This window comes from Panthera pardus, unplaced genomic scaffold (assembly GCF_024362965.1).
Source record: "Panthera pardus isolate Hobbes unplaced genomic scaffold, ASM2436296v1 HiC_scaffold_21, whole genome shotgun sequence".
Taxonomy (NCBI): Eukaryota; Metazoa; Chordata; class Mammalia; order Carnivora; family Felidae; genus Panthera; species Panthera pardus.
The window spans coordinates 57,417,758-57,427,747 of record NW_026526777.1 but is presented as its reverse complement, the minus strand read 5'-3'; the positions used below and the strand labels follow the sequence as shown (position 1 = coordinate 57,427,747).

The following is a 9,990-nucleotide window of genomic DNA, read 5'->3' as shown; positions in this document are numbered from 1 at the left end:
AAGATTTTCCCAGGCAGGTTCTCTGGAGAGAGGCTGCTGTATTGTAGGGCACCCAGAGGCTAATTCCCTTAGAGCTGCCAGATTACTTTCCAGAAAGACTGTGCCAATTTCCACTCCTGCCAACTAAGCCCCGGTGTTCCAGTCCCCCGCCCCCCCCCCCAACTCAAATTTTTACATTGTTGTTACTGGAGTGGATATTAAGGGGCACCTACTGTTGTTTTTTTTTACATTTATTTATTTTTGAGAGACAGAGAGAGACAGAGCACGAGTAGCGGAGGGGCTGAGGGTGGGGGAGATGCAGAATCCGAAGCGGGCTCCAGGCTCTGAGCTGTCGGCACAGGGCCCGACGAGGGGCTCAAACCCACCAACCACGAGATCATGACCTGAGCTGAAGTCGGACGTCCAACTGACTGAGCCACCCAGACGCCCCAGCTACTGTTGTTTTCATGTTGATGTTTGTCATTATGGATGAGGTCGAGAATCTCTTGAACTTTAGCCATTCAGGTGTCTTCCTTTCTGTGCATTGCCTATTTCTATCCTCTACCCATTTTCCTATTCTTTCAAGGATTAATAGGAATTCCTTTCTCATCTAAACATTAATCCCATTGATTTTAAACTTTGAACAGTCTCTCGATATGGTAGACACCTGTTAACAACCGTCGACTGTGTCCGTGTTGGATAGAAATCTGTGGCCAGACCCAATACTCTCCTACCTTATAGTCTGTGCTTATACGGTCTTGTTGCAAAAAATCTCTTTCCACTTACGGGAATATTTTCTCCTACCAGCTCTAAGGAGCCAGCTTTCTTAGCACCGTCTGCTAAACAGTTTATCTACTCCCCACCTCTGTCAGACGTCTTCCTTGTACACATCTCTATTCCTGGACATTCCTTTCTGTTCTATGCTTTGTTTCTCTGCTGCTGTGCTGGTGTATACTCTCCTCTCCTTGCTCTTTGTGTGTGTGTGTGTATGTGTGTGTGTGTGTGTGCACGCGCACACACACGTAAAATTGACCCACTATTTGTGAAACTGAATTATTCGATGCAGACTTTAGATTCCGTTTGTCAAGTTTCCCCCAAACCTCTGCTGGAGCTTTTGGGGGAACATATGGAATGTGTAGATTCATTTCAGGGAGAACCGACAGATTTATAATATCAGATAATTCCATTCATTCATGATTCATGTCTTCTTCTATGCCTTTTATAGAATTTGAATGATTTATCCATAAAATTTCATGCCTTCCTTTTTATTTCTGTTCCTAGAAACTTGAGAGATTCCTGATGTTACGAATGGCATCTCATGTTCTATTACAGTCCCTTGTTGCTTATTGATAGTGTGAATTGAATTCGTATCTGGCAGCCTTACCGAACTCTTATTAGTTTAGGAGTCTATTACGCGGTGGGTTTTCACTGCATGTCTGACTCTTATTAGATGGTACCCTGAAGCCAGATGAATGCATGCTCTTCACACATTTCATCACCCAGTCTCCTCAAAGCTTTTCCATGCTGGCTGACCCTGTAACAGAAAGGTTAGTGATCGCTTTTTATTTTTATTTAAAATTAAAAAAAAAATTTTTACATTTATTTATTTTTGAGAGACAGAGAGAGACAGAGCGTGAGTAGGGGAGGGGCAGAGAGAGAGAGAGAGAGACCCAGAATCCGAAGCAGGCTCCAGGCTCCGAGCTGTCGGCACAGAGCCTGACACGGGGCTCGAACCCACGAACCGTGAGATCATGACCTGAGCCGAGGTCGGATGCTCAACCGACTGAGCCACCCAGGTGCCCCTTGGCTGTCACTGTTTAGCATCTACTACACTAGATACTATCCTAAGAACTTTCCATGTGTTGTCATACTTTATCTTCCCAACAACCCGATTTGATTGTATTTTTATCCGTACTTTATAGATGAAGAAATGGAGGTTAGACAGTAAGTTGTCTTGGCTCACACAGCCAGTAGCAGACTGAGCAAGGCCAGCCTCTGACTCTAAGTTTGGGCCTTAGACTAGTTTATGATGAGCAAGGTAAAGCCTGTATTATTCACCAATACGCCCTTTTAATGAAAAATGGGTTCAATCTTTATCATTTTATCTGTGCTATGATTGTGTTTATTTAACTCCAACTTAATATGATCTCTAACATAATAATAATACCTGCATTTATATTAACTATATAATAAAAACTAAAAATGGTCTCTAATGGCAAATGCATAATTGGGGGTTGCTATTTTGCATGTCTTGTCTTTTTACTTACTTTTCTGATCGTTCTTTGATTGTGTTTTCTAAAGCTATCAGCTGGTGACATTTTGGAAATAAAAAAAAAAAGAAAAAGAAAAAGAAATCCAGACTGGTTCTTTACCATGGATTGTTTCAGAAGCACTGATCCTCAGTCCTATGTCTTGCTGGCTTAAGTACCTGAAGATGTCAATAGGATAGAACCAGAGTTAGGAGCCAGTGTGTATTTCGGTGCCCTGTTGTCACGATTGTTTCAAACAGGTGATTTGTATTTCTGAAAAGCTCCAATTGAACGAGAGCCATCTCGAGAAAGCCCCTTTCTACCAAGGAATGCCCGAGAACGATTCTTTACGCTGTCTCTACCCAGCCCTCTCTGTCGCTTCAGACTCGGCGTCTCCAGTGGATCTCAGAGGCAAGAATTTACTGCAGGGAAATACCAAGCAATGTCTGAACTTTGAGCCGGGGAAAAGTCTTTTACTGGAGCAGGTAATGTCTCATCTTGAGATGCCACGCTTGCACATTTGGAAAAAGAAAATTCTCAGCTTGAGCGTAATAGTGAATTGTGCAGTTGTTAACAACGTTCGTGAAACTGTTTATTTTAGGGGTGCCTGGGTGGCTCAGTCCAGCCTCATTTAGCTCATGGAAAAATAATGGGGAAAAAAATCCAAATATTTAACAATAGGAGAATTTATAGTAAGCCAGCTCTGTGGGTATAGTGAAATACTGAATTATCTTTAGAAATGAGAAGGCAGAATATATCAGCAGATAACAGTGGTTCTACCAGAGTACGTGTAAATGACAACAGAGCAAATGGGATATATGTTTGAACCACAACTGAATAAAAATACATTCACGTGTTTGGAGCAAGAATTGGAATTACGCCAGATGGAACTTACTGTGTTTTTCTTATACGTAAGGTTATGATTAAAAAAAGATCGGAAAGTATGTTTTTATGTGTGCTTTTAAGAAAATCACAGAAACGTATAGCTAGTTTATGCAAATTTAGGAACTTTCTTAAAATAACTGTCTTAAAATAATGGTAATAGGGAGTACGTAAAAATGTTTAAAAGGGGCTGTTTGAAAGAGCCACCTGGATCAGGGGCCTGCACCCTGTGGCCCAGGCCAAATCCAGCCTGCTGCCTGTTTTTGTAAATACAGATTTATCGCCTTACGGCCACATCCATTTGTTGAGGCCCTACGACTCTTCCGGCTACAAGGGCAAAGGTGAGTGTTTGCAACAGAGACCCGTTGGCCTGAAACTGTAACATTATTTACCACGTGACCTTCACAGGAACAGCAGCGACTCCTAACCTAGAGAATCACTTGAGGAGACATGAATTAGAACCTATTGGCGTTCGTGGGATTTCCACTTAAATAACAGATATAGGGGCGCCTGGGGGGTGGGGCTCAGTTGGTTAAGGGTCCCACTGACTGCAGCTCAGGTCATGATTTCTGGTGGGTTCTATAGCCCCAGGTCCAGCTCCGGGCTGACAGCTCAGGGCCTGGAGCCTGCTTCGGATTCTGTATCTCCCTCTCTTTCTCTGCCTCTCCCCCGCTAATGTGCTCTCTCTCTCAAAAATAAAGGTGAAAAAATTTTTAAATAACAGATATAAAGGAAAGGCACAAAACTGCTCCAAATCGCTTAGTTCTAGGTGTGCAAAGAAATGCATTTGATTGATTACAGGCCCGAGAGACTTTGGGAAACAAGCGGGACACTACTTTCAGAGCTGAGACATTTTCAGAGCTGGGTTTTTGCTTCTAAGCAAAGCAGTCAACCGTAAGCGTGGCAGAGCTAGGCAAGACCTGCGTGCGGGTAAAAGCGGATGAACAGAACCTTCAGGACGGTCTGGGTCACCTGGGCCCGGCAAGGCTCCCGGAGGACATGCGTCTGCAAGGCTCTCCCGGAGGAAGCCATCGGCCCAGGGACGCCCAGTGTTGCTATGGCAACATCAAAGGAGGAAAGAAAAACTTGGCCTACGGATTTCCTGTAGGTGTCAGAGCAAGAACGAGTCCCAGGAGACACGAATAAGCAGTAAGCAGGGGGACCTGCAAATTCTACCTCTGTGTTTTCTGCTGTGTCATCTGAGCCCTCCCACCCCACCTCCCTCACCCCTGCACAGCCGCGGGGTTTGGCGTCGGGCCGCGGGGCCGCGGTTTGTTCCGAAATGGATTTACACCATTTATCCTGGGACAGGCCATCCGAAGCCTCACACCTGACCGTCCCTTTGTCCTGGGGTCTTAGAAACTGTGTCAGGTTCCTTCCAGGGCAACAGTCAACTCTGTTTTGAGGTCACCTCCGCGGATACAATGTTCCTCTCTTGTGAGAGAAAGGAAGTCGATCCGTTTAGGAGTTGGGGGAGAAGACTGGTGGCTTTGAGCTTCTGCTGACTTGGGACAAAAGGCACTTTCTGGGCTCTTCATTCTCACTGATCACCCCTGCACGGGCTCACGGGTAGACCTGTATTGGTAACACACCAGAATATTCTAGAAGACTTTCTATACACTATATACTTAACTATGCACCGTGGACTTGCTACATAGGAGACCACCGGGCACCTACACATGCAGGCACGCGTGCACACACACACACACACACACACACACACACACACTGTGGCTGATAGCGGCCCCTGAAAACACAGCACTGACTGACAAGAGAGGAAGAGAAGTACCTAATAGTTGTGTTCCCACAGCATGGGGGGGGGGGGGGGGTCTGGCGGGGCAGAGTCTCTGGCCGGACTGTGTGGGGCGAGGGGGCTCGTGCGTGTCCCTCAGATGGCACTACCCACGTCCGCTCACCTCTCCTCCTCCCCGTCCTCTGGTGCCCACCTTTCCTAGGCGCTGAGACGACTCACAAGCCAGAGGAGACTGTGCTCCGAGGCCTGCTGCCTGCACCCGTCTTCAGGCTCCAGAACATTCAGAGTAACAAAGGCAAAGTGAGGAAGCCCAGCCTGCCTGCTGGTGGGGGGGCCATGGCTCCGCTTCCCTTTTTCTCTTTTCTTTCACACCCCCTCTGAAGAGCGGCAGAGGCTGGGAGAGCCACCGACTGCACCAGATCGAGGAGGTCACCAGGGAGGGCCCATCCCTGGAGCGGATCAAGCTCAAGAGAGGAGCCTGGGTGAGGGGGACAGGAGGCGACAGCCAGACGGTGAGAGCCGCTGGGCCGATGAAGGCGGGGCCGGTCCGGGGGCCAAACTCTGAAGTCAAGCTTATTCGGGGCCCTCACCTTTCTTAAGCGCTCCAGTGTTCCCAAGATGGCTTCCACTGGCCTGCCCTCTGGATCCAGACCTTTCTCTCTCATTCTCTGCCTTCAAAAGATACCTGTTCTGAGGTAAACTTCACCCGTTTTTTTCCTTTCTCCTTCTCAGCTTCTGCCTCTCTCTCTGAAAAAAAAAAAAAAATCTGTGCTGAGGCTTTAGCGAGTGATAACGAATTAATTAGTAAACTTTCTCAAATAAAATATTTACATTTTTGAAAGGAGCCAAAGCAAAGGTAGAATTTCAAAGGAAGCTCCTAAAATCGCCTTCCGGCCACCCGTGTGTCCCCCAGGGAAGTCCTGGCCCTGTGCCCCTCTTGTTTGTAAGGGTCCTCGTGTCTTCCCCTCAGGATCTTTTAAGGGACCACAATAATTTGAGCTGCAGAAACTATAAATTGTCTTTGTATACGTTTATGTGATATTTGCTAATGCAAATAGCATATGGGAGCGGAATTGTAAACTTATAAGTAACCTTAAGCTTATCTTTTTAGTAACTCTAAGCTGATACTAACACGTATGTTATAAAATATGTAAATATATTATAAATATTATGAAATATTATAAAGATATTATCTATCTCTCTATCTAGTAGTATGGATCCCCGATTCACATTCTCTGAAGTATACAGTTAGGAGTTCATTGGCAACAGGAGGAAAGAAACACACAAAGGGAAAGAAGTCGCGGATGGTCGCGTGTTACTAAAAAAGTCTCCCGGACCCGAGTTTGAGGGCATGAGTTGGTCATTTGCTCTTACTTAATGTGGATGGGTTGCTCGACAAAGCCCTTAAAGACTGTTTCCTTTCTCCTAGTCACCATTATTCCCTTGACATCAGCCACCATAATTGCGGGGGTTTTTCCCGTCAAGACGTGAACCCAGTAATTGGGAACATGCTGGCCGAAGCTTGTTTCTCTCCTACAACAGTGGGAAGCGCTTTCACATGGGTTAAAATTAACTAAAAATATCGCTCCTTTGCCACATCCCCACCCTCAGGCCCCTGGAAGGAGAGTCTGTAAGCTCTTTTTAGATTTCCCCGGAGGTTGGGAGTGGGCCAGTCACTTCAAGGGGGAGAAGAAGTTCGCCAGTAATTGATGGTGCTTGCTTTATAATAATTATCGTAACATTTCATAAATAACATCATATAAGTATCGTATCAAACAATGTCAAATGATGAGGTCGAGTAATAAATATAATACATTTGTATGAACGTAAGAGTCATTGACCCGTAGGAGGCTGAGTTTTACGATCGTCATTCTGCCCTTCCTTCCCTGTCTCCACATAGAACGGACCCATCACCGTGACATCAAGTCAGTGGGGACCCCCACTCTATGCCTGGCGCCCTGAAGCTCCCATGTTGATGACCCCCAGAGAAGGTCTGAAGGTCTGAAGGTCTTTTCTTCGCAAAGGAATTTGCCACCTGTTTGTGGCGGTCTCTGAATTCTGTCGGGCGGCTTCTTCATCAAAAGCACGTGTGGTTCCTCATTAGCCTGGGTTGCCTCTCTAAAGATATTCCTGATTAAAATCACACTTGTGCCATGCACTGTGATAAGGATACAAAAATAGAAGACGACGTTTTGGAAGTGGGTACTGGGGACGGTTGCACAACGTCGTGAATGGAATTAATGTCGCTGCGTGATAGAATTTAAAATGGCTAAACTGGAAACGTTTGTTACGTGTATTCTACTGCAATGATACAAATGTTTTACCAAAAAAAAAAAAACCCACAACCCCAAACAACCACACTGAGTAAGATAGTCCTGGTCCTCGGGTTCCTCAGGGTCTAGTTGGGAGGACAAAAACATGCCAACAAAGGTGTGATTGGTGAGAAGGTAGGATATAAAAAGGGATGCAAAGGAGGAGGCTGTGAATGAAATGTAACCTTTTATTTGCTTTTGTGCGTTCTGTGTTTTAGTGGAGGTGTTAGGGGAGCCCGCTAGACCCGAGGCTTCCGTGATGAGCAATCCTACTCCAGAAGCCAACAGCGTAGGCTCCCCTCAAATGCTGGATTCCGCAACAACGCGGGTCCGAACATTGGACCCACGGGAGAAACTGTGCCTAGTGGAGTCCTAAGTCCAGTTGTCGTCTCCACTGTCATGAACTCCTCCTACCCAGGGCCCGGAAAGGATGAGACCGGAGAGGCACGTAGGGTGTGAAATTGAAGGAACCACTTATGCTCATGGTCAAGTGCCGACATGGGAAGCAGCGACCTCCGTAACATGTCCACATGTCCACAGACCCGTGGATCTTGTACATCTTTGCATCTCCTAAGACCAATATCAAGTGGAGCACAGAGACAGCACGCAGCAAATGGTAGCATGCTTTGGCAAGCATTTCAAAAATAAATGAATTTATTTATTCCACCACATCCCCTAGGGACGAGCTCTTCACCTGTGTCTCTTCGGTTCCCATCTCTGTCTTGTCCAGCTGAAGGTCGTTCAAGGCTTATGCTCCTCGAACATCTCCCAGCAGGTGTTTCCTCTGCGCCTCTGGAACCCTTCTCCTCCTGACCCTTTTTTTCCAGTGCCGTTTTTGTTTTTGGCTGTTGTTGTTGTTGTTCCTCCCGGTGATTGATTTTGAACAGTTGCTCTGTCTTCAAGTCTTGTAGGTTTTCCCTGGGGTCTAAGCCATGGTTAATCCCATTCGGTTCAGTTTCCGCTTTGGCTATGGCAATGGCGCTTTGCATCTCTAGAAATTTCATTTGGTTCTTTTTATATCTCCTATTCGTCTCCTCACTATGTGTGGATTCTCTTTACATCCTGGAACATATGGAGCGTACTTTCAGAAGATGTTTCAACGCTCTCGTTCACTAATTTCATCACGTGCGTCGCTTCTGGACCTCTGGCACCGCCTCTGTGACATTTCTACCTACTCCCCGACTGCCCATCGCTTGCCTTACTCCTTCCCATCCCTCCTAAAATTCCACTCCTTCCCACTGCTTTTGCCCCCATCCTTTCCCGTCTCCCGATGTGTTCCCTTGACCCCTTCCTCCCGCTCCTCAGCTTTTCAATGGCCATTTTTCCTTTGGCATGGAGCTATTTCATGCCTTCCTTGTCTTAAGACCAACACCAAACAAACCTTCCTTGACCACCAGGCCACCACCTTGTAGTTTGCCTTCCCTTCATAGACACGCGTCTCCAGAGAACGGCCGTCCCCATCACCGAGATGATTAGCAGTCGTGCACCTTGCCAAGTGCCGGGCCTCCCCGCGCCACAGTCAAGTTTCTGCTCCCTCCCCCAGTCCAGGGAAGAAATGTGGTGAAGTCAACGAGTTCTGCTAAGTGCAGCATATGGTTTGGGGTCCTTACCTTCGTCGGTCTGGGCACAGCCCCTTGCTTCCTCCTGCCTGAAATCCGTCTTCCCTTGGCTTCTGTGAGCTTCGTTCAATTTTTCCTCCCTTTGCTCGCGTCCAGTTCTCTCTGCTTCCTTTCTGTCTCACCACTGTTTCCGCAGGAACGGCTCCCCCATTTATCTCTAACCTTCCAGGGTAGTTCTTTACAGGTGACCCAAGGACCTCACAGTTTATACTCGCAAACTGAACCGAGTCTTTCCTTTGAAACTTACCCTGAAATATCCTTGCCCAAAATGGGGATTCATTGTCGCGGTCGCTGGGATGTGCTTTGTGTTCTGACCCCAACCTCCCTTTATCCATTCACCGCCCCCCCCACCCCCACCCCCGCTCACGTTGTCTGCAGACCTTGTGCTCTCCTGTCACCTCCCAGGCCTTTGGTAACATTCACTTTGTTGTAGTTTCCTCTCTCACCTGCCCCACCACCTTCACGTTCAAGCTCTCTCCTGATCATCCTCTGAAAACAAATACAATCATTACTTTCTCTAGGAAACGTCTCCTAAGCCCCCAGTGCGACTTTGCTGTTGTTCCTTAGCAATGTTCTTTCTCCATATTCGTATCTTCATCAAGTTGAACACGGTACTTAATGCCATATATTTACGTTTCTTGAGAGCAGGATCGTGTTTGAGGTTGCGTTCTCCATGCCGACTATGGTGTGCGGCACGAAACGTAAAATTTAGGACTGAGTAAATCGCATGCATGCATGAATGAAATTTGCATACATGTATGACCTCCCTTGTCCCCTTAGAAACTTAATCTAAAATTTAGCACCAAATAAGCTACACATCAGGGATGGTAAATAAAAGTCTTCTAGGTAAGCGAGCTTCAGGCCTCCCTTCAGCTTTTAATTGAGAAGTGATTGTGTAGTCTGAGATTCAGTTTAGTCATTTAGATGGTCAAAAACAGATGAGCCATCTATTTTCCAGTTAATTTCAAGGAGCAAAGGGAAGATAATCCAAGTACTGTTAGGTTCTTAGCTGGAAAAAGATTGAGAAAAAACAGGACTTTCTAGTTCAAATTGTCAAACTAATGTAAACAAATCACTGAATTTACACGGAATTCACCCAAGAATTTGAAGGAGTTCAAGGGTGATGCTGTAAAGCTGTAGCCATTTTCCAAAAAACATTACTAACAGCTTCGTAGCAACGGGATGTCTCCCATCAA

At 46.3% G+C, this 9,990-nt stretch overlaps 1 long non-coding RNA gene across 1 annotated transcript; it reads left to right on the top strand.

The window, feature by feature from the left end:
• The first annotated feature begins 296 nt into the window (after positions 1 to 296).
• Positions 297 to 7,841, top strand: LOC128778860 (uncharacterized). The gene is made up of 2 exons (XR_008424684.1): positions 297 to 5,375; positions 5,464 to 7,841. It is a non-coding gene; the product is annotated as an uncharacterized LOC128778860 (long non-coding RNA).
• The last annotated feature ends 2,149 nt before the right edge of the window (positions 7,842 to 9,990 follow it).